Here is a 23952-nt window from a genome sequence, read left to right as displayed (position 1 = left end):
CTGGCGGGACTTCCATTGGTAAGGGTGGTTTCGCCGCGATCGCCGAATATGACGGCATGGTTGGGATTGGAACCGAAGGCATGGTTGGGACGATACCCGCCATGGAGGCCAACTCCTGTTTTACAAGGTCGCGCAAATGAGGGGCGTCCGAGCGAATGCTATCCTTTGAGGAAGCAGGTGGGTCCCGCAGCTGCAGCTCTTCAAGGATGATACTGCGTATGAGGGCGCGCAAATCCACGTCTCCCGGCAGCTCATTGGCGCCAGCGTCCTGGTGCAGACGAATAGAGTGTAGCTCGTCCAAGCGTTGGCACGTTGTTCGCACATCGCTGACGCTCGCAGGATTTTCGACTGCAAGAGCGTTGAATGCGAAAGGAGTGGTGCCCTTCAGGAGGTGGCGAACTTTGTCGGCTTCTGGCATCGCAGCATCCACTCGGCAACAGAGAGCAAGGATATCCTCAATGTATGAGACGTACTTCAGCGTGTTGGACACGGGAAGCTAGCTTCCTTTTGGCAATGGCCGAACGGGTGCTTGGAGTCCCAAAACTCTTCCGAATCTCTTCCTTAAAGTAGGCCCAATCAGTGATACGGCTGCCCTCGTTTAGGAACCACGTTTTTTGCCACCTTTGTCAGGTAGAAACCAACGATGTAGAGCTTGAAGGAGTCGTTCCATCGTTTAAAAGCGCTCACCCTCATGAACTGGTCCAACCAGTCATCCACGTCCTCACCGCGGAGCCCGGCGAAAAACGGTGGGTCGCACTGGTGGCTGGTGATCGTAAATATCGGAGCCGCAGCAGCGGCGGCGCCAGCGGTTTGCCTCGCGGCTTCACGCTGCATACCCTTTGGTGGTAAACGAAGTCAGGAACGGAGCTCCAGGGGTGCAGTGGGCAGACGTAGAGGTACTGGGATCGAGGTAGACCTCCACCACTTGTAAGGGCCTTGAAGGACAGCCAGTACAGGACGTTTATTAGGCGTAGCAGCCCTCGCGGAACACACATCAGCTGGCGGAGAAGAGGTGGACACGAGCCCCGAGATGGAAGATGATGATGAGGTTGACTATCAGAGGAAGATGAGGTATGGGATAGTGGCCACTAGGTAACTGTGGCAGCGGTCAATGTCCCAAAAGGCTGGCGCACGACTAACTGCTCACAAAATATATATTTGTTACAGCGCAGTTTCTACGCAGTTTCTACATTAAAAAGTCTACGATAGTCAATGCAAAATCGCCGCGTGTTCTTCTTCTTTCTGACCAGTATTACAGCTACAGCGCAGTTTCTACGCAGTTTCTACATTAAAAAGTCTACGATAGTCAATGCAAAATCGCCGCGTGTTCTTCTTCTTTCTGACCAGTATTACAGGGGTGGCCCATGGGCTGGTCGATTCCTGAATCACGCGGTTCTGGAGCATTTCCTCAGTCTGTTCATTTATAGCGCTGCGCTCAGCAGGAGACACGGGAAAGGTTTCTGCCGGATGGGTGCTGCATCGCCGGTGTAAATTCGATGTTGTGTCCGAGACTCTGGTGGCGCAGGAGGGTATTTACACTACGCAAAATCGAACAACGAAGCGTGCCGACCCAGCAATTTTTTGCACTGCGTGTCGCTGCTCCGACGGCAACGAATTGTTAACCATTTTGATAAAATTGGCTGTATAGCCCGCTTCCACATTAGTCGCAGGGCCAGCCATAGAAAAAGCGTCCAGTGAAGTATGTAAATTATCCGCATGTGTCGAGCGTGAGGCCCTGAGGGAGAAGTATGGGTTTTGAGCTTGCGTTCACTGTACACACGTGAGTAAAGCCACCCTCCTGATGAACCAAAGCCCGAGGTACGAACACATTTTTCTTCATCGCTCTGTTCTGTTCGGGCTCAACTAACGCCACAAAGGAGCTACCCGTGCTCATTGGCTGCACTTCACTGAACTAACATGGTTTACATAGGAGGCAATAGCGTATCATTAGCAACAGCGAACACTCCTCGGCAGGTTTTAGTGGCTTGCTCGATACACACAGGCAATACACTTTGCACTAAAATCTCTCTAGCACCGTAATTTAACTTTTCACCACATTCTTTAAAAAAGTCGATACCCAGAATGATATCTTGCGTTGCCTACTCTAACACGGTAAACTCAGTTCTGAAAGTGTCTCCGCCAAGCACAACGTCTGCCGAGATAATTCCAACTACCCGCAAAGGCTCACCACCCACCCCATGTTAATGTCTAGTTCCATCTCACTCCAACAACTTTATTTCCAAGGTGATCTCTAAATGACAAGCTGATCACTGACACACTAGCCCCAGTATCCACCAAAGCAGTTGCGTTCACATCGGCGACATAAATACACACCTTGTTCTCTATCATCACTACTGACATGGGATTTGGTAAAACCGACCATTCCACGACCTCACCCCTGTCGGCCGCACCAGCTAGTTTCCCAGCGGTGAAGCGGTGGCGTGATGCTCCGGTCAAAGACAGCGGGAGACGCATTGCGGTTGGTTAACGGAGCCGGGTGGTGGAAAGGGGGACGCCACAGAAATAACAAACAGGTGGTTTCCGATAGTGGTCTTGTTCGCCTTGTTGCCGGCAGCGGGCTGGTTCGACTTGTTGGCGTGGGTAGCCAGCGACAACTCTACGGGATTCGTTCTCGAAGCCAGGTCGCCGAGATGGCGCTCGGAAGCTCTAAACATTGACCCCATCTTGCGAAACCTTACCGCAGGGCTCTGTGTAGCGGAGTTGTGGTCTGGGTGCTGGTACTTGAAAACAAGGGTCGTGAACGGCGCACTGGTGGTACACAAAATTTGCAGGAGGCCCCGACTAGGCAGGCGGATCGGCGGTGTACGCTTGAACTTGATGCCCTAGTTCTTCTCCTATATTACGGCGAACCAAGGATCCAATATCCTCAGATGGACCAGTGTCCACGATAGCGACAGTGGGAACGTTTGGAAGACCGCCAAATTTGGGGCAAATCCGCCGAAGCTTAAGAGCTTCAAATGTGCGGCAGTGGTTAGCCACGTCTGCAGCTAAGGCTAGGTTTTACTTTGTAATCAAGAAGTTGTATACGTCTTCCGCTATACCTTTTAGCAAATGGCCCACCTTGTCCTCCTCAGTCATGGTCCGGTTTACAAAAGAGCAGAGTTTGAGGAAGTCTTGTATGTATGCTATACAAGTCTCACCCGGTACCTGTGCTCGCTGTGTGAGCGTCTGCGGTTTTTTTGCGGCGGGAAATGGGGTCTCACTGTCTCCTCTCTCTCTCAATCTCTCTCACTGCCTTTGCCTCACACATGTTTTATGTTTCGCCAGCAAGGAGCGCCCTCCCCCTGACACTTTCCCCAGAGCTGTTTTATTCTCCGCTAATCCCAACCACGTGACGTTTGCGCGGGAGGTTCAAACACGATATGCAACATCATGGTCGCTGCTCCCGTGTGCGCTGCTAATCTGAACCACGTGACATTGGCGCAGGAGGTTTAAACACGATTTGCAACATGCTGGCCAGTAGCGCACGCCGCCGTACGTTATATATATATATATATATATATATATATATATATATATATATATATATATATATATATATATATATATATATATATATATATATATATGTATATATATATATATATATATATATATATATATATATATATATATATATATATATAAATATATAAATATATATATATATATATATATATATATATATATATATATATATATATATATATATATAGGGTTTAGAAATGAGGGGCTCGTTAGAAAATACAGAAAGAAATGCCGGCAGTCTACAACGCCAAAGAAGACATAGGGGAATGGTTGGACTATTTGTTACCGTTAGTGACGTTACGTTATTATTATTTTTTATTAATTACGTGATAAAGAAAGGAAGAAAAACACGCGCCCAGAGTGGGGACCGCACCCACGCCTTTCGATTAGATCTCGAATGCCTTACCAACTCGGCTATCTGGGCGACTGTGTGCTCCTTCACTTTCTGGGGTACTTGTATTTACTACAACTGTATCTGACGCTTGAGGGTGGTAGCCAGCGCCACTCAGACTACACGGGGAGAAGGGGACCTTCTTTTCAACCCCCGGGGCGTGACGCGAACATCTACAGCCTGTCATAAGCGGGCAACTGGCGGGAAACCCTCTTATGCTACCTTGGCATCAAGGCTGCCAGAACCGAGGCCCTCGCTAAGCTTTCGTACGATAATAGAGTTTAGAAATGAGGGGCTCGTTAGGAAATACAGAAAGAAATGCCGGCAGTCTACAACGCCAAAGAAGACATAGGGGAATGGTTGGACTATTTGTTACCGTTAGTGACGTTACGTTATTATTATTTTTTATTAATTACGTGATAAAGAAAGAAAGAAAAACACGCGCCCAGAGTGGGGACCGAACCCACGCCTTTCGATTAGATCTCGAATGCCTTACCAACTCGGCTATCTGGGCGACTGTGTGCTCCTTCACTTTCTGGGGTACTTGTATTTACTATAACTGTATCTGACGCTTGAGGGTGGTAGCCAGCGCCACTCAGACTACACGGGGAGAAGGGGACCTTCTTTTCAACCCCCGGGGCGTGACGCGAACGTCTACAGCCTTTCATAAGCGGGCAACTGGCGGGAAACCCTCTTATGCTACCTTGGCATCAAGGCTGCCAGAACCGAGGCCCTCGCTAAGCTTTCGCACGATAATAGGGTTTAGAAATGAGGGGCTCGTTAGGAAATACAGAAAGAAATGCCGGCAGTCTACAACGCCAAAGAAGACATAGGGGAATGGTTGGACGATTTGTTACCGTTAGTGACGTTACGTTATTATTATTTTTTATTAATTACGTGATAAAGAAAGAAAGAAAAACACGCGCCCAGAGTGGGGACCGAACCCACGCCTTTCGATTAGATCTCGAATGCCTTACCAACTCGGCTATCTGGGCGCCTGTGTGCTCCTTCACTTTCTGGGGTACTTGTATTTACTACAACTGTATCTGACGCTTGAGGGTGGTAGCCAGCGCCACTCAGACTACAAGGGGAGAAGGGGACCTTCTTTTCAACCCCCGGGGCGTGACGCGAACGTCTACAGCCTGTCATAAGCGGGCAACTGGCGGGAAACTCTCTTATGCTACCTTGGCATCAAGGCTGCCAGAACCGAGGCCCTCGCTAAGCTTTCGCACGATAATAGGGTTTAGAAATGAGGGGCTCGTTAGGAAATACAGAAAGAAATGCCGGCAGTCTACAACGCCAAAGAAGACATAGGGGAATGGTTAGACTATTTGTTACCGTTAGTGACGTTACGTTATTATTATTTTTTATTAATTTCGTGATAAAGAAAGAAAGAAAAACACGCGCCCTGAGAGGGGACCGAACCATTTCTAAACCCTATTATCGTGCGAAAGCTTAGCGAGGGCCTCGGTTCTGGCAGCCTTGATGCCAAGGTAGCATAAGAGGGTTTCCCGCCAGTTGCCCGCCTATGACAGGCTGTAGACGTTCGCGTCACGCCCCGGGGGTTGAAAAGAAGGTCCCCTTCTCCCCGTGTAGTCTGAGTGGCGCTGGCTACCACCCTCAAGCGTCAGATACAGTTGTAGTAAATACAAGTACCCCAGAAAGTGAAGGAGCACACAGTCGCCCAGATAGCCGAGTTGGTAAGGCATTCGAGATCTAATCGAAAGGCGTGGGTTCGGTCCCCACTCTGGGCGCGTGTTTTTCTTTCTTTCTTTATCACGTAATTAATAAAAAATAATAATAACGTAACGTCACTAACGGTAACAAATAGTCCAACCATTCCCCTATGTCTTCTTTGGCGTTGTAGACTGCCGGCATTTCTTTCTGTATTTCCTAACGAGCCCCTCATTTCTAAACCCTATTATCGTGCGAAAGCTTAGCGAGGGCCTCGGTTCTGGCAGCCTTGATGCCAAGGTAGCATAAGAGGGTTTCCCGCCAGTTGCCCGCTTATGACAGGCTGTAGACGTTCGCGTCACGCCCCGGGGGTTGAAAAGAAGGTCCCCTTCTCCCCATGTAGTCTGAGTGGCGCTGGCTACCACCCTCAAGCGTCAGATACCGTTGTAGTAAATACAAGTACCCCACAAAGTGAAGGAGCACACAGTCGCCCAGATAGCCGAGTTGGTAAGGCATTCGAGATCTAATCGAAAGGCGTGGGTTCGGTCCCCACTCTGGGCGCGTGTTTTTCTTTCTTTCTTTATCACGTAATTAATAAAAAATAATAATAACGTAACGTCACTAACGGTAACAAATAGTCCAACCATTCCCCTATGTCTTCTTTGGCGTTGTAGACTGCCGGCCTTTCTTTCTGTATTTCCTAACGAGCCCCTCATTTCTAAACCCTATTATCGTGCGAAAGCTTAGCGAGGGCCTCGGTTCTGGCAGCCTTGATGCCAAGGTAGCATAAGAGGGTTTCCCGCCAGTTGCCCGCTTATGACAGGCTGTAGACGTTCGCGTCACGCCCCGGGGGTTGAAAAGAAGGTCCCCTTCTCCCCGTGTAGTCTGAGTGGCGCTGGCTACCACCCACAAGCATCAGATACAGTTGTAGTAAATACAAGTACCCCAGAAAGTGAAGGAGCACACAGTTGCCCAGATAGCCGAGTTGGTAAGGCATTCGAGATCTAATCGAAAGGCGTGGGTTCGGTCCCCACTCTGGGCGCGTGTTTTTCTTTCTTTCTTTATCACGTAATTAATAAAAAATAATAATAACGTAACGTCACTAACGGTAACAAATAGTCCAACCATTCCCCTATGTCTTCTTTGGCGTTGTAGACTGCCGGCCTTTCTTTCTGTATTTCCTAACGAGCCCCTCATTTCTAAACCCTATTATCGTGCGAAAGCTTAGCGAGGGCCTCGGTTCTGGCAGCCTTGATGCCAAGGTAGCATAAGAGTGTTTCCCGCCAGTTGCCCGCTTATGACAGGCTGTAGACGTTCGCGTCACGCCCCGGGGGTTGAAAAGAAGGTCCCCTTCTCCCCGTGTAGTCTGAGTGGCGCTGGCTACCACCCTCAAGCGTCAGATACAGTTGTAGTAAATACAAGTACCCCAGAAAGTGAAGGAGCACACAGTCGCCCAGATAGCCGAGTTGGTAAGGCATTCGAGATCTAATCGAAAGGCGTGGGTTCGGTCCCCACTCTGGGCGCGTGTTTTTCTTTCTTTCTTTATCATGTAATTAATAAAAAATAATAATAACGTAACGTCACTAACGGTAACAAATAGTCCAACCATTCCCCTATGTCTTCTTTGGCGTTGTAGGCTGCCGGCATTTCTTTCTGTATATATATATATATATATATATATATATATATATATACGATTGAAAATAAGGGTTGGCAGTCAAGAAAACCTCGGAAAGCAAAGGGGAGGATGTGGTGGGTCATAGAAACGGATGAAGAATTTTTTGAGTCAGAAGATGCCACCCGGCGGGCATTTTTTCACTGATTTCTTTCTGACTCAAAAAAGTCTTCATCTGTTTCCATCCCCCACCACAACCTCCGCTTTGCTTTTGGAGGTTTTCGTGACTGCCAACCCTTATTTTCTGTCTTATTTCACCGAGCCCCTCATTTCCCATTTTCTGATTCGCTACATGCTTAGCGAGCGCCTGTGTTCTGGCAGTCTTGGTGCCAGAGGTAGCTTAAGAGGGTTCAACGCTGGCGGACCACTCTCGACATGTCGTAGGCACTCATGTCACGGCCCGGGGGTTTAAAATAAGGTCCCCTTCACCCCGTGTAGTCCGCGTGGCGCTGGCTGCCACCCCCAAGTACAGAAACAAAAAATACGTTAACATAAATACCCGAGAAACTGGTGGGGAAATAGCCCCGCCGGTAGCGTAGTGGTTATCGCACCAGACCGGTATTCTGGAGGTCGTGGGTTCGGATCCCACCCGGCGGGCATTTTTTCACCAATTTCTTTCTGACTCAAAAAATTCTTCATCTGTTTCTATGACCTACCACATTCTCCCCTTTGCTTTCCGAGGTTTTCTGGACTGCCAACCCTTATTTTCTGTCTTATTTCACCGAACCCCTCATTTCCCAATTTCTGATTATATATATATATATATATATTGTCACGAAGCCAAAGACGATGCAGTTGCCTTCAAGGAAACAGTTAATTGGAGCGACCTTGTGCTCTCTAACAACCCAAAGAATACTCTGGCGGAGAAGCAGCAGTCAGCAAAGTGACATGCGAAAGCGAGCGTCGACAATTCCAATGCCGCGGCATCTGCTGTGCGGGAGTTTATCACTCGGCACGAGTGTTTCTGGAATAGTCGAATTGTATTCAGAACACTGTAGATCAACGAAGGTTATTCTGGGCTGTTCACACTATTTCAGAACGATGTCCCTATCACAAGAGATAACAAATGCGGCACAAAAAGAACGGAACACGCGCCTTCCTTGGCACCCAGACAACGCCGATAACACTGACCGGCAGAGCCGGGCGGCAAAAGCAAAACACAAAGAAACAAACCCAATGCATGGTTCGCGGCATTACCCCCGTCTAAGAGTGCATCGACCCGTTGCCAACACAAGCGTTAGTCCCAACAAACAAAAAATAAAAGCTTGTCATTGTGTAGAAAGGTTTTAAGCGAATCACGTGGACGACTTCGGGCTGCCTGCGTCGTCGTGGTGTTCCTCACCATAGGGGATCACCTCGTAGGTAACGCGGCTAACAGGTTGTAGAATCCGGTAGGTACCGAATACCGTCGTAGAAGTTTCTCACTCAGTCCCCGTAGTCGGATCGGAGTCCAAACCCACACACGATCCCAAGGATGGTACTAGGCGTCTCGGCGTCGGAGATTGTAGCGTCAGGCATCCACCAGCTGGTTGTCCGTTATACCTACTCGAGTGAGCTGGCGGGCCTCCTCCGCACGTTGAAGGTATCCTTGGACGTCGGCGTTGACGTCGTCGTCTTCTACGTGCGGAAGCATGGCGTCGAGCATCGTAGTCGGCCGTCTTCCGTAGACAAGCTGGAACGGTGTCATCTGCGTAGTTTCCTGGGTCGCCGTGTTGTACGCAAACGTTACATACGGGAGGACTTCGTACCAAGTCATGTTCAACATCGACGTACCTGAACAGCGTATCCGCATTCGTCTTGTTAAAACGTTGTGTAAGCCCGTTCGTTTGGGGGTGGTACGCCGTCGTTCTTCGGTGGTCTGTGTTGCTGTAGCGTAACATTCCTTGCATATGCTCCGCAGTGATGGCCGTTCCGCGGTTCGTGATTAGGACTTCAAGGGATCCATGTCGCAGCACGAGTTGGTTAACAAAGAACTTCGCAACTTCTTGTGCGGTCTACCTCGAAAGAGCGGCCACCTCTGCGTGGTGCGTCATGTAGTCTGTCGTTACGACAATTCACTTGTTCTCGCATCGTGACGTAGGGAACTGGACCAGATGTCCATTCCAATTTGTTTTAAGGGCCTCGATGGGACGGCGATTGGCAGCAGAAGTCCGACGGGTCTTATCGGCGGCGTTTTTCGTAGCTGGCAGTCACAGCAGCTCCGGACGTAGTGGGTGACGTAAGAGGTAAGCCGGGGCCAGTAGTACCTCACCTTAATTTTTCCAATACTGCGAGCTTCTATAGTCTTATATTGTCCTGTATCACCTAAGCATCCCGTCACAGATATGATTAATGAGGTAACTCGCATAGTTTCGTGTAGGCCTTCTCCCGATAGATGACTCACAGATGTTGTCAACGTGGTACAAATAAGGCCGCACCACTATTCCAACACGGATAAACCATCATCACAAGCCTCGAATTGGTGCTTTGACAGCCAAATGCAATGTGTCGAGCCTGTTCGGCTATGTAAGAGGCGTAACAAGTGCGTGCTGCAATGTATGCCGGTAAATACCGTTACCCTGGACTCATACACACCGTTCGTAGTAAGAAGGGTATACAACCTCAGCCTTTACAGAGGAAGGGGAGTGTTACGAATGGGCCGAGGACCACGCAGCCAGGCAGTAGACGAACACTGTTTAACACGTCGAAGACTATATTCAACAGGATGGAGGACAAGCACAGGACGTGAGGATAGTAGAGGTCGGGACGTAACAGACAGGATGGGATTGGGTCACACGAACACTCAGTCTACAGTTCAAAGATACACAAAATCACTTCGCAGTTCACAAAGTCCGAGAGCAATGCCCAATAGGCCTGTCAGCGCACTCTCAGTCGCGACGCTTTCCTAGCCACTTCAACAGCAGGAACGGCAGCAGCCAACAGCGGCAATGGCGCGTCAGCAGTCGGCGCACCAGCACCTCAATGACAGCGCCCAGACGAGCTCTCGAGCCTTGGCGGAGGTTAGAGGGGTATCGTCTAAGGTGGCCCAGGCGTCTCACCGGGTAAATCCCACGGACCGCGTCCTGTTCTGCCGCTTGGCTTCCAGCCGTTGCCGTTTCAGCCTCTGCGCTCACTCATCCGCAGCCCTCTTCCTCGTCATCGTCGCTGTCGTTCTGCTGGCTCACGTTCGCGGCCAATTACTCACGTGGCCATTCATCACAGGGATCAACCTTCCCCTCCTTTGAAGGTTCAAGAACGGTTGTTGAGGCGCAGTATAGAACTGTGTTATTGCTGTGGAACAACTTTTAGGCTGCTTCATGTTCCTAATGCGATGTAAAATTGCTCAAAAACCCTTAGTGACAAACACAACGCGTGGAATTGATGATGAAAAACGTTTTTTTAAATATAGTTTGTATTGCATCCGTCGTGGCTTCAACCCACGTCATGAGCGTCAGAACTATACCTCTTGGATACAGTGGTCTTTTTTGGGTGTTTTTTTTTCATAAAACTTATCTTCATAGCGAACAATAAAACGCCGGTTACATTTGTATCACATACATATACCGCCTATCCCCTATATACATAAACATTAGCATGGTCTTTCCAGATAGAAAATTGCATATTGGATACGGAAAATATGTACCCTCATTTTGGAAAAATCGCATGAGGCGAGCAGTCAATGTTACTTTTTCACACAGTTCCCAGTCCAAGACGCCGCATTACTTTACACCCTGCGTGCAGCACTGTTATACACACTTGCAATATATAAGCGCCCAATCTCTATTTACACTTATTTAGTATGTAATTTATAAATCGCGGATGGCAGTAATGCAGTAATGTAATGAATATGATGCGACTAGGACAAGGTAGTATAGAAAAGCACGCCAAGGTATTTGCATTGGTAAACTCTCTGCAAAGATAATTGATTAAATGAGTAGTTGAAATCTGAAGGAAATAATTTATTAGTAAAGGACATAAACTCTGTTTTCTTGTAGTTAATATTCATTTGCCAGGGACGGCACCAGTTGCAGAAAGATGCAAATGAAACCTTTAGATGATGAGGTGATTGGGCGATTGAGTGCATGATATAAAACACAATCACCAGCGTACAAGCAAATTTTGCAGCGAACAATATCTTGCAAAGAATAACATCAACAAAAATTGCCTCCATCTCCCCGCGAGGTAACCCTGGTGGGATGCGGCGCATCTGGGGGTTCAATTGGCGTTTCCATTGGGTTGAAGGAGAGGAGACCGCGGAGGAGAGTCGCGCATGCGCGCACATGCGCAGCGGAGCAGCTGTTAACGCAGCGTTAACGCAGTGAAGCGCGCGCCGACCAAGCGCGCCAGCTGTCGTTATGCTAATGCGCCGGAGTGAGAGTGTTGCACACAGCTGTAGGAGAGGCAAACGTAGGAGGGCTGTGGACGGACGCAGCCGCCGCCGATGACGACGCAGAAGGGACATGCCTTAGAGCTAGAGATGCGCCGCATCTAAAATACCGAAGGCCTGAAGACTGAGCCCTGTGGAACACAAGAAATGATTTTGGCCGGGAAAGAAGCAACGGAATCAAAGTAAGCAAATTGAGATCGGTTTGTAAAAAAGCAAGAAATCCAGTGAACTCATGGTGGGTTATTGAGGTTGTTATTTACTTTGTTTAAGAATTTTGAATGGTAATGGTGTCGAAGGCTATAGTAAAATCAATAGATCAATAGAGATGGCATACATCTGATCTCCTGCGTCGAGGTTCATGGACACGTCACATGAAAAGGTGATACGTTGCGTCACCGTACTGAACCCGCATCGAAACCCGTGTTGAAAATTAGACAGAATCTTATTAGACTCAAGGAAGTGTATGATATGTTTAAAGATTGTGTTCAAGCATTTTACATGAACACGAGGTAATGAAATTGGTCTGTGATGGTAAAAACAGCGCTTATCGTGGGATTTGTGCAGAGCTATTTGTGCAGAACTTTAGATATTTTCCAGGACGATGGAACGGTACCAGTGCAGACGGATGTGTTCAAGATAATTTCAAGGTAGCGAGAACACCACTGTGAATAGTCAAGAGGAAATGCCCTGGAAATGCAGTCAGGAAAACTGCATTTTTTTGCATCGGTATTCGATATAAGGTTCAAAACTCCCTCAGTGGTAATTGTAGTATTCCCAATGGGGAGATTAGAGAGGCACTCGTCGAAGGTGGGGAAAACGTTATTTTTCACTGAAAGATTGTAATTACATAGTCATTGAAGGCATTTTATGTGTCACCTGGGTTACATAATGTTCCGGCATCAGTAGTGAATGAACACGGTAGGATAGAACGCCAAACGTTTTGGGATTACTTTTAGGCAAATTTCTAAGCTATACACGAAAATGAAAATCTCTAGCCGAGTTTGCTTTAGGAGGTACTGCTTACAATAGTAATTTTAGAAATGAAGTTCTCATCCCCTGGACCAATGAACATTCTTTTAACTAGGCCTACTACACCGTGGCCGCCGCGATTATGTAGGGAACTCAATATATTGGCTGAGAAAAAAATGAACTAATTTTATGAGCAAAAACTGGTACCAGAAATAGCACTCGAAATAGTTTGGAAATCTTAATTCATTTATAAATAGAAACACACATCGGGATAGCATAACTAAGGTGATTCACATTGATGTTACTTATAATTACCCAACTGACATTGCTAATCAGTTTGTGATTTTCTTCTCTTAAGTCCAATCGTTTCCGTCTCTTTTAAATGAAGTCGTCTCAGTTCGTCTACCTCATTCGTTTTTCTTATTTTCTTCGACGCCACACGAACTTCTCAACTTAATGCGCAACCTGAAAGCAACAAGCGCTGTACTAGATGGTTTACATTCCACACATATAGAAACAATACCCATCTCATGCCGAATGCACTCGCTTGTTGTGCAAAAGTTTTCATATGATGTGCAAAAGTTTTCACGCATCAAATTTTTGCACATCATATCAAGAGAAAATTGAAGGTTTCTGGCCAAACCTAAGGGGAGGCCTTGACGTGCGGTGTTGGAAGGGCCTCCGCCGAATGCTCTTGGCTATGCTGAAAGCAGTGTGGTGGTATCTTCGTAGTGAAAAGTCTATAGAGATCCTTTGCAAAATTTGGTGTTGCACCCTATGATACAACCAAAACGCCGGAGCACTTTTTTGATGTTCAGTTGAGCTCCGGTTATTTTTCAAGAAAAGCCGGTCAACCTTAGTGTATCATCAAAGTTGCGCTTAACGGTACAGAAAAACACAACGTTGTTGGCACAAGCCATCACCTATCCGACGAGCAAGAAAAAGAACAAACATGAACTAGAGGAAGATGTATCATTCTAGGGCCAAGCGGCTTCAAATGCAGCCCAAAAAAGAGCGTGTAAAGGGGACAGCATGGACGTACGGATGACATAACTGATATAGACTTATAGAGGGTTGCATTGCTGATACCAGGAAAGAGAACCCTCACAAGGGTCATTCACTCAAGCCTTGTATTACAGTGCAAGTGGCAAACCATACTACCATCAGAAAGTTTGTTGATAACTTTCAATGTTGTAGTATTGAAAATAAAAAAAGTATGCTGCACATGCTCGAAAGTGTGGCAAAGACTACCGGAATCATGACCATGTGCTTCAAACACATCCGCACAGTGCTCGAAATTCTCGCCACGTGCAGGTTTGTAGCAATGCAATATCCGCGAATTTAATATGTTCGATGCGCACCAGTCAGGTTTGTCGTTTGGATGGCGGTGTGCTTTTATTATTTGGACACGAGAAGGCGAAAGTGTTCGAATCGAACCAGCACATGCAACCTGGTTACGGGCAATGTACTCGCTTGAACTCCCCGAGATACGGAATGTCGTTATCGAAGAAGCCTAATAAACATTTGGGATGCTTTTAGGAGCAAGGAGTATATGAGAATGACGACGTCGGTGTCCCTTTGCGTATCGTGAGCTCCAGGACATCTTGCACAAGCAGTTACTTCTGAAACCTTGTAAACAGCCATGTAAATATTAACGTTTAACGCACCAACATTCTGGAACTATATTGCAAATAACGTTTTCCGCGCCGAAGGAAAACAGAGCACACAATAAGTGTGTGTTAAACTGGTTTTAATAAACAATATGGGGTAACTGTATTCGTTGTTTTTTTTCAGTCGCCCAATCTCTACATATGCCCAAGCTATGCAAGTAGGAAAGATGAAGGTTCTTCGGAAGCCAGTGAAATTCAGTCCCCCGCAGGACCTTGTTTGCCACCTGAACTTGACTTGGAATTTCACACGACACCTACTGAGTCCATTCCCGACCTATTTAAACCTTAGTGTTCCAATGCTTGGTAGACTCGCAAGAATTGGAAACACCACGTTTCAAATGAATCTCAGAGATGCCCCCTTTATAGAAGCTCATTTGGAATTTTATATTCCCAATGCTAACTTATATCCTGCTACCCTAGTAAGTATAAATCTTTTTCGTGCCATATATGACTTCCGCGAAAAGTATTCAATTGAATATTGTTTGTCATTAGTTCTCGATAAATGTTATCACTAAAATACAAGGCATGCCTATTCTAACGTAATTGCTGCTTTGGGAGTGGATAATTTTAATACTGTAGCAATAAAGATTCAATTGCGCGAAAATGTGGTTGCGACGTAGGAATTGTTACAACTAGTAACCGGAACTTTAGAGAAAATGCCTGCTCTTCTTTTTTATTCCATATCGCGCCGACTGAATATATAGGCATGCACTATGATTTTATAAACATTTTTAGCAGTAATTTAATATGCCTGTACGTGTATACTTCGAGGTTCGTGCCTCATGGGCTTTTGGGCGCCTATAAAAGCCTTTTTTGAAGTACACACTTTTCCTAAATCAGTTGCATATCTCGAAGAAAAAATGGCAGATCTAAAAATTGCATTTCGAAGAAAAAATTGCAGACCCGCCAGGTGGGGAGCGTCCCTAGTCCGGGATGCCCTGATCTTTGCTTGCAGTCCAGCACCTATTCACCAGTATGCGTTGGGTGCCAGGGTCAGGACTTTTCAGGCTGGCCACCCACTGCTCGTAAGAGGGGGGAGGTTAGAAAGTTTAGGTTAGTATTGTTATGCTTATGTCTTCAAAGCTCGCAAGCAGACGTAACTGCCTCGATTAATTTTAAAGTGTAAATGACGTTTCTTAAATTTAAAACAATGTTTTTTATCAGTAATGCATGATTTCAGTTTTTTTAAACTTTGCTGTGTAATATCGGTATGAAGTCACTTTGATTTCTCAGTTACTCTGCAAGTCTGTAACGCTCCTTGCAATTTTTGTAACGCATTTTCGACCACCGTTGCATTCGCCGGAGATAGACTTTGTCATATAATACAGGCAGACAATAGACAACTGCTTCTGCGAAAACTGCAAGCTGTCTTGCTAGCTTCACGCTGCAGTCTTTCTGATCCCTTTATCAGGCCACCACGACGATGCCTGAACATGCATTTACGTGAACATCCCAGTTTGTTAGTGAACACGCATTTCATGCTCTTGGGCTTGCGTTCTAGTGAGTACAAGGATGATGGGTTTGAACCTTTCTTTGAAAAATCAACTGCGATTACGAAAAATCAACCGCTAGACAAAAGACAGAATTTTGGCGCTTGTGAAATCAGCCACGAAGGGTCGATGTGTGGAAACCACCCATCGCCCAACCTACAGGGCGCTGGTTTGGCGTTCCTTGAAGGGCACCTGCTAGGATAGTGCATTATGCACGCAATAGTTTGTAATGTTCGTGATATTATTTGTCTTTCTTCTTTTATTTTTTATTTCTTCTTACTTGGGAGCTTGTGAAATATTTTTGGTTGTCGCTGTATCTTGCACTATAGTTTTCCTTTTCCGAATGTACTTCCCAGATGCTAGTAGAGCGTCGTCCTGCGTATTTTTCAGACTGTGTCTCAGTCAAAAATATTGTTTCGGGACAAATACTCCTAAAAAAAACGAAGGAACCACCTTAAAAACGAAACTGCAGATATTTAAAAATGCAATCACCCAGTGCTTGCTACTACACCGAATCTCAAACATGATCTAACGTTGGCATCGTGACAGATTCATTCGCAGCAGTCGAGGAACTGCGAAAACCCCTCTACCACCTCGTGACCTCCATATTACTGCACAAAGAATTTTTAGGAGCCAGAAAATTAACATATAGTCAAATGCACGCTCGGTCACGAAAAGACCAGTCACACAAACAAGAAACCACGGGACAGGAGAGACCTCATGCTATTCCTCCGTTGGTTTATGCCTGGCCTACTTCACCAGCACTCCGGATCGTTCGACACAACAAACGCGAGAAATACCACTAGAAACTATTCCCACCCCACGGTAACCTTCCTGCTAATTTTGTATAAACAAGATGAATAGGTTCAAATATTTTTTTGAATTATGTACATCCAACGACGATGTCATCCATGGAGCAAAGAAAAACCTTCCAGTTGGGAGTTTAAATATACTGTCGGCCATGCGTTCAAACTCAGCAGAGGTCCTGTCAAGCCCACAAAGCAGAAAATTAGGTTGACTTTGGCCGACATGGGCACTGAAATCTCTTTCCAAACCGTTAGCCTGTCGCCGTCGAAACAGCAATATTTGAGAGCAGAAATCTAGAGATTTAAAACGTTCTGCTACTGCTAACAGACAGGAAGTTAGAAGATGCACGGGGGAGTAAGGTACCTTGTGCGTTAAAGTGATTCTAGAGCAACAGTTTTAAAAAACTCAAATGACCTCAATCCAGTTGCTGGCAGGACCCGCAGGTGACATTCATGGGTCAAATACATTCTGGAGACAAATAAAGCCGTGCGCATGAGAGAAACGTCAGGTAAACAGTGAAAGAACACCAATTAAGGTTATCACTGACGTTTGGGCAAGTGTAATTGGTGAAACATAACGAGTAAACTTTGTGATGTTGCTTTTTAGGCGTGCCATCTGGCTTTTCACTCTCCATTTATATGTATACATGTGTGTGAGCACTGCTACAGTAAAACAGCCTGAACACTGATGTATTTGCAGGAATTGCGTTAACATTGAAAGTCGAATGCTTGCGACTGCCTTTGGATTGTTGAGTTTCAGTTTTCTCTTCGTTCGCGTTTCAATCGCTGGATACGCAAAGAATTTCTCTTGCCATCCTGAGTTTCCCCACAGCCTCAGTGCACAGCCTTGATGTATCGCAAATCTCGCAATCAAGGCTTCGGCTGTTTAATGTAAGCACTAACCCGGTTCTGGTGAGAAGCGCGTCAATGGCTTGAGCAGTCGTAGTGCTTTGGCTCAAGGGCTCATACACCACACGTTTCAATTTTCCATGAATTCCGAAAAAATGCAGGCCTTGTTACTTTTCTGTTTCACTTTTTCTAACACAGCGTGGTCATTTCAGCTGCAGAAAACTAAGGATGTACATTTATTTCTAACCACCTCGGGCAGAGCGCAAATGGCATCGAACAGGCGACGAAAGTCGAGGGTGACTGTAACAACTTACTATTTTACGAACATTTCACCATCTAGCGGTCGATCAAAGTTCGCATCTAGCGTCTATTTTGGGTCCGATGGGGGTCCACAAGTAGATAGCAAAGCTCTGGCTTCACCTTTTCGGGTCTCTTGCCATTGATTAGGTTCTGCTAATGCTCGCCCAATTTTATGTTAACAGCGGAGCTGCTATAGGTGACGGTAATTTGTGGCGAGTAACGTGTAACGCGTAGCGCGTTAGAAATAACAATAAACGCCGAGCGCTCGTGAGCGTGTGCCTAGCGGCGACCGCTGACCGTCCCCAGCACGCACATTGACTTTAGCCAAACAACTCGCAAAAACCCTGAAACACCTGCACCACAAAACCTCGACGCGACTCCAGAAATGCTGCGCATGTGTCGCGCTCGTCCGCGCCACCGCTGCGCCGCTGCTGTCGTCGAGCACTACCGCGCATGCAAGACTTGGCATGAGAAACATCACGATATCGGTGCATAGGGCAATGACTACTACTGACACAGTGCACAGCGACGACGGACATGTAAATAAACGATTTCAAACTTGTACAAATGCGGTTGTGACAGTTTGTTCCATACTCACGGAGAAAAAAATTCTGCAGTTTCGCTATTGTTCTAGGCTTGTGCGAATTAGTGCAACATTAGCAAAACATTTTAAGCGAAGCTTTGTACCTATACCAGGCAAGGGTTCTCTCGCGACCACCGACGTCAACGTAAAACCCCCGTGAACAAATTAAAAAAATTAAATGCCACCTTCTCGAATCGAACCTACACCGAATAGATGAACGGGGGCGGGGGGATTCCGTTGTCTCACGAGTGTAAGCACACACTTAGACGGGGCAGGCAGACGATGCACTCACCAAGCACAGCTGCTTGCTTACCACCTGCGTTCTCGCTGAACGCCACGTAACAGCGTCTCGCGACCTTTTGCGCCGCTGTGTTCTACACCAATGGCACGTGTGGCGGCCGTGTGCACTCTAGTAGTTTGTCCATTTTGTCCCCGAAGAGTTTGGACTCGTGTGTCACACCGATACAAAGCAACCGTCCACCATCCGTAGATCGTGCATTTACTTACGTTCACGAAGAACATAACTAAGTTGAAAACGCAAAGTCTGAGTGTGTATCACATTGATCATAAGGCCGTTCTGAACGTCGTGCTGAAGTGAAATAATGTTGCAAGCTGAACTTGCTACAGGCACACTGTAACGCGTGACTAACGCAAGCGGGCCGAAATCACCCGCTTTGGACGGTGTGGAAAGCTTCGCTTCCCAACCACCTCCACAAGCTGCACTATGCCGCAATTTTTTCATAGCAGGTCACCACACGTAACCTTTTGTGACCGCTTTCATGGTTACTACAACTTTCTGATTGCCCCGATAGTGACTTCAAACGTTATACCTAGCCACCCTTTGGATCACAACCCTTGAATGGCACCCACGCTGTGTCTACACCGTGGCGTCCTTTTTAGAAAGAGGTTCGAAGGTGTCCAGAGCCAAGTCGCAAATCCTGCCCTTTTGGACCTTTTGTTCTTGACGAAGCGCTTGGCCTTTTTACAACAATGACAGTTCATTTTTAGTATTCATTACTGATTTCGAAGCTATTTTGTAATGAGCACGCAAGCGGAAGCCCAAGGTTTATTACTGGTGTACAATGGGGGATTCTGTAAGGACTGCGGCATCCGCGAATGGTTTCTTGGGCCGTTACACGGGGTCATACGTATACGCAGATAGCTGCACCCCCACTTTATGCACAGAAACACCCCTTTTGGTAATGGTTTCCTTGGGCTCAAAAACCCGAGTAGAGGATGAGGGTCTGTGTAAATGGCTAAATGACGTCTGCCAAGTACTCAAAGATACACACGCCCTCATGCCCCCCCCCCCCCCCCCCCCCCCCCCGTCTCCCCTGAAACGAAAGTAAGACATTCGATCCGTAGCTGCGAATAGTTCTCTCGGCTGGGCCAAGAGCCGTGGACGCAAAAGCAGTAGGTGCTTCCCTGCCGGGATTGTCTTCATGAGTGAGCACTGTGACACTGCCATACGGTGAGTCGTCTGAGAAGAGCATTAGCGGCTTCTATGGGCCAGTAGAGTCTTCTGTAGCTTGACCTATTTAGGCCATTTGAAACGTGTGCCTTGATTTCGCTTCCCATCTCTGTGGCTCATTCCTGGCAAGTATCTGGTAGACACCAGGCGCCTTCGTATACTCGTCTTGTTCAGCTTCATAACATTTCCCTTGATGCTCTGCTGTTGCAACTTGGCTTTTTCGGATCACAAAGATATGTTAACCGTCTTTTAGGAATTAGATATTATTAGATGAAGAGAAATTGTTCTCCACAGGCACTTTGCAAGCCGCGAACAAATATGTAACGTATTATGGCGTCACTAACACACGGCCCCGATCCGTCTTCTTGCCACGCGCCCGCCAACCTTGCTGTGCCAAAATTATACTGTGCTGCTAAAGCGCCAATCGCTGTAACGTGAACCCTCATCAACTCTCGTGGTAGCTGGTCACGTTGTTAGAAACGACAGCGAATGTAGGCTTCAGAAGACCTATGGTCGATGTGATATCCCACACCAAATACGATCTCCTGAAAAGATTATTTGCTCGGTGTCTGCGCTTCAACAAAGTTCTTCACTGTTCTGTACGCAGCCAATAGCCAAAGCCCGTCCACCTTACGCAAAAACACTGCACTCAACAGCGGGGCTACTCTCGATCCGATGCATACTGCTTGTTTTTGGATGTACATTTTCTTTTTCAACATCACGTACGTGCTGTCAAGATACAGGCTAAGCACTTCTAGGAAAGCGTTCGCCGACATTCCACATTTGTTACGAAACGAGATTTCCTCATTGTCTTCTTCAATACATGCTCTCACACTCTGCAGTTATCCATCATGTGGCAAAGAATAGTACGTCTTGTATGTCGACTCTAAAGCCCGTGTACTTCCCTCTCTTAAGACTATAGTGCACAACTTATCCGGAGTTTGACATTAAAAATGGGCCATTCCCGTTCAAAGTCGCGAGCACCTTTTGAAGAAAGGAGGAGACCATAAACTGCTAGGAGTGTGTCCCGAAACGACAGATCTGAACGGAACGTCGGGCTTATGAGTTTTCGCCGCATAAAACACCTGCAGCGCTTGCCTGTTTTCATTTTTCCTTGCGAAACCAAATTCTCTAAATGGCACTTTTCTAACAATTCCAATGCACGTTTCTTTGCGTCCTGAGGCCTTATTGCTACTTCTTTAGAGCATGTGTCAATCACGTTCAGAGCCCTTTCAGAATACATACTATCTCGCATCACAACCAGATAACCTTCTTTGTTCGATTTCACCACACGTAAATCCTTTGAATGCAAATACCGAGCTAATAATCCAATATTCGCCTGCTGTCTACATCGGCGTTTAGCACTGGCTACAACTTCCACAAAGTCCTTCAAACAAAATTCTTTTTGCTATTCACTCGCGTTCCTGGCGATGTCCCGTGCAAGCGCCAGCCTCTCCTGTGTTGGAAGTGTCGGTTCAGTGCAGAACTTCGGGACCAATCTCAGTACTCGTCGCTGCTCATCGTCCAAAGGCGTGTTGCCGAGAATTAGCAACTTCCCTGCTCCACGTAGGCTTTTTCCTTCTTATTCAACGAAGTCGATACCTGGCGCCACATCACGTCAGTGAGGTTAAATGCACAATCACATCAGTCATGGTTGGTAAGACTTCCAGTTCATCCTGCCTCATACTTCCGATGAACAGGCCAAACGCAAACAATTCTTGAGATACCGGCTTTGTCTCCAGCTCTCCGATATGAGGATAGCGCACACCCTCCGGCGCACACCCTCCGGAAACCGAGGTTCTGTTCAGAGCTATCGTTTCGGAACGCGACTCCTGGCAGTTTATGCTCTCGTCCTTTCATCAAAAGTTGCTCGCGACGTTGAACATGAATGACCCTTTATTGGTGTCAAATTCTAAAAAAGAAGTGCAATGTGTGTCGGGTCTTAAGGAAAGGGAGTACACGGGCAATAGTGTCGACATACAAGACCTGTACTATTCTTTGCCGCAGGATGGATTGCTGCAGAGTATGAGAGCATGTATTGAAGAAGACACTGATGAAGTCTCCTTTCGTAACAAATGTGGAATGTCGGTGAACGCTTTTTGAAGTGCATAGCCTGTATCTTGACAGCACGTACGTGATGTTCAAAAACAAGGTGTACATCTGAAAACAAGCAATATGCATCGGCTCGAAATTGCCCGCGGTGTGGAGTGCAGTATTTCTGATTAAGGTGGACAGACTTGTGAAAGCAGACTTAGAAGGAAGTGTGCTCAGAATCTTAAGATATGTTGACGATTATTTAGTACTAGGTAATTACGCAGAAATAGAAACGTTTAGTCCCAGGTAGTTGAGAGGGAAGGGCTACAATTCACAGATGACATGTCAAAAGAAAAATTTTTACAATTCCTGGTTGTGCAATTCATCATTTAAGAACACGACACGTGCTGGCAGTATTCACCACGCACGGAGAAAGCACTCTTAGAGTACACGTCTGGCCACGCTAGGATAGTTAAGAATGGGATAGTAATGGGGTGTCTAAAATCCGCTCTCGACAAAACCTACAAACACATAATGGAAGAAACGTTTGGTGCGCAGAGACACCGTCTTGAAAAGGCAGGGTACCATACGGCGATGTTGCTAACAGTTAGCGAAAGGCTACTAAAACCAGTAGAAATGGAGGGTAAAGAGAATGAAAAAAGCGCCGAAAATAATAACAAGAGCATGCCCGTATTCCTTACGTGCACGGCTTGTATCACAGGCTCAAAAAATGTGCTGCCAGGTACAACGTTATTATGTTTTTTCTGCCAAAAACAAAGTGGGACGCGTTCGCCCGGCGGTTGACAGATGATACAAAGAAAGGGCTAGCAGCAAGGCTACTAACTGTACTATGCGCCACATGTACAAATTTTGTAATGCAGAACAAACGTTGTGTACAAGAATACGTTCACATGTGGGAACCAGTACGTTGGTCAAATGAGTAGATGCGTAAATATAAGGCTGAGCGAACACATGTCAGCCTTAAAGGTCGGCCATACACGCATCTGGCTGCGCACAGTCCGCAGTGCATAACAAGGAAGTGCGAGCCGTTGTTTGACCTCACGACGGTGGAGTTCCACCACCAAGACAGGACTACAAGAGAGACAGTGGAAGCCTGGCAGATGTCGAAATTAAAGGGAACGTGCATACGTAAACCGTCAGTAGCCCTGTACGCTAAGAAAATTAAGTTATTAGACGACATGAGATAATGCAAAGGTTAAAGGGTTTTTTCTTGTTTTTTTTTCTTGTTTGTGTGTATGACGTGATACGTACACATTTGATCATGCGCCGGTGCTCTCAAAGAGGGTATATGTGTGTTGAGTGATGAATATAATTTCAGTTGTTAGTGTGCGCTGGTATTCGTGTCTCCGTTCAGGCCGTTACATCAAAAACCCTGTTAGTAATTACCTTGGTAAGTACCTTGTAGATGACTGACAATAGGCTCATCGGACTGTAATTTTTCAAGTCCTTCGTGTCACCTTTATTATGGATTAGGATGATGTTCGCGTTGATTCAAGATTCCGGTACACTCGCGGTCACTAGGCATTAAGGGAACAGGTTTCCTAATTTTACTCCTACAATTTGCCAGCCCTCATTCAAGAGGTCTGCTGTTATCTGATCTTCACCAGGTGCTTTGGCCCCTTTCATTTCTTTCAGAGCCTTCCTTACTTCTTCCGTCGTTGTTGGTGGGATGTAAATCTTCCCTGCACTATCTTCTCTTTCGAAATCATCCTGGATGTCCTGGTTACTGCACGGAGAGAAAGGGAATATTCCTTAACGAGACCGAAGGGGTGAGCCCTGCATAAGGCTGGGTTGCACCTTCAGATCGTTGGTGAACATGTGATGAGGGTTAAATGCTAACAAGGGAAATACAAATAAGAAAATGAAAAACGAGAGAAAATCCACCAGACCGACACACGCACACACAAAAAAAGGGAGAGCCAGTCATAGGTTGGAGTCGAGTCCAAAGTCTCTCAAAAACTGCCCAAGAGCTTTAAAGCCCCACTCAGCATTGTCTTCGCATTTCCAGGGGCCTGAAAAGCACTTTGCGTTTAGAGTTTTCGCCTGTATTAAACTTTCCGCTGTAATTCGCACCGAGTTGAAACGTGGACAAACACTGAACAGGTGTAAAGTGTCTCCTCGTACA

At 46.5% G+C, this 23952-nt stretch overlaps 6 non-coding genes and 1 pseudogene across 7 annotated transcripts in view; 5 read left to right on the top strand and 2 right to left on the bottom strand.

The window, feature by feature from the left end:
* Window positions 1-23952, top strand: part of LOC144142063 (uncharacterized) — a 115743-nt pseudogene that overhangs the window by 78567 nt on the left and 13224 nt on the right. The window contains exon 5 of the transcript XR_013316809.1: window positions 14398-14692. The product of XR_013316809.1 is annotated as an uncharacterized LOC144142063 (transcript). The remainder of the gene's footprint in view (window positions 1-14397; window positions 14693-23952) is intronic.
* Window positions 4362-4433, bottom strand: Trnar-ucu (transfer RNA arginine (anticodon UCU)). The gene has a single exon. It is a non-coding gene; the product is annotated as a tRNA-Arg (tRNA).
* Trnar-ucu (transfer RNA arginine (anticodon UCU)) lies at window positions 4843-4914 on the bottom strand. Its single transcript has one exon. It is a non-coding gene; the product is annotated as a tRNA-Arg (tRNA).
* Window positions 5602-5673, top strand: Trnar-ucu (transfer RNA arginine (anticodon UCU)). Its single transcript has one exon. It is a non-coding gene; the product is annotated as a tRNA-Arg (tRNA).
* Trnar-ucu (transfer RNA arginine (anticodon UCU)) lies at window positions 6083-6154 on the top strand. The gene has a single exon. It is a non-coding gene; the product is annotated as a tRNA-Arg (tRNA).
* On the top strand, window positions 6564-6635 carry Trnar-ucu (transfer RNA arginine (anticodon UCU)). The gene has a single exon. It is a non-coding gene; the product is annotated as a tRNA-Arg (tRNA).
* Trnar-ucu (transfer RNA arginine (anticodon UCU)) lies at window positions 7045-7116 on the top strand. The gene has a single exon. It is a non-coding gene; the product is annotated as a tRNA-Arg (tRNA).

This window comes from Haemaphysalis longicornis, unplaced genomic scaffold, assembly GCF_048455015.1.
Source record: "Haemaphysalis longicornis isolate Haplotype H1 unplaced genomic scaffold, Haemaphysalis longicornis Haplotype H1 scaffold_6, whole genome shotgun sequence".
NCBI classification, from domain to species: Eukaryota; Metazoa; Arthropoda; class Arachnida; order Ixodida; family Ixodidae; genus Haemaphysalis; species Haemaphysalis longicornis.
Note: the sequence above shows the minus strand (reverse complement) of the source record. Positions and strands in the feature narration are given on the sequence as shown.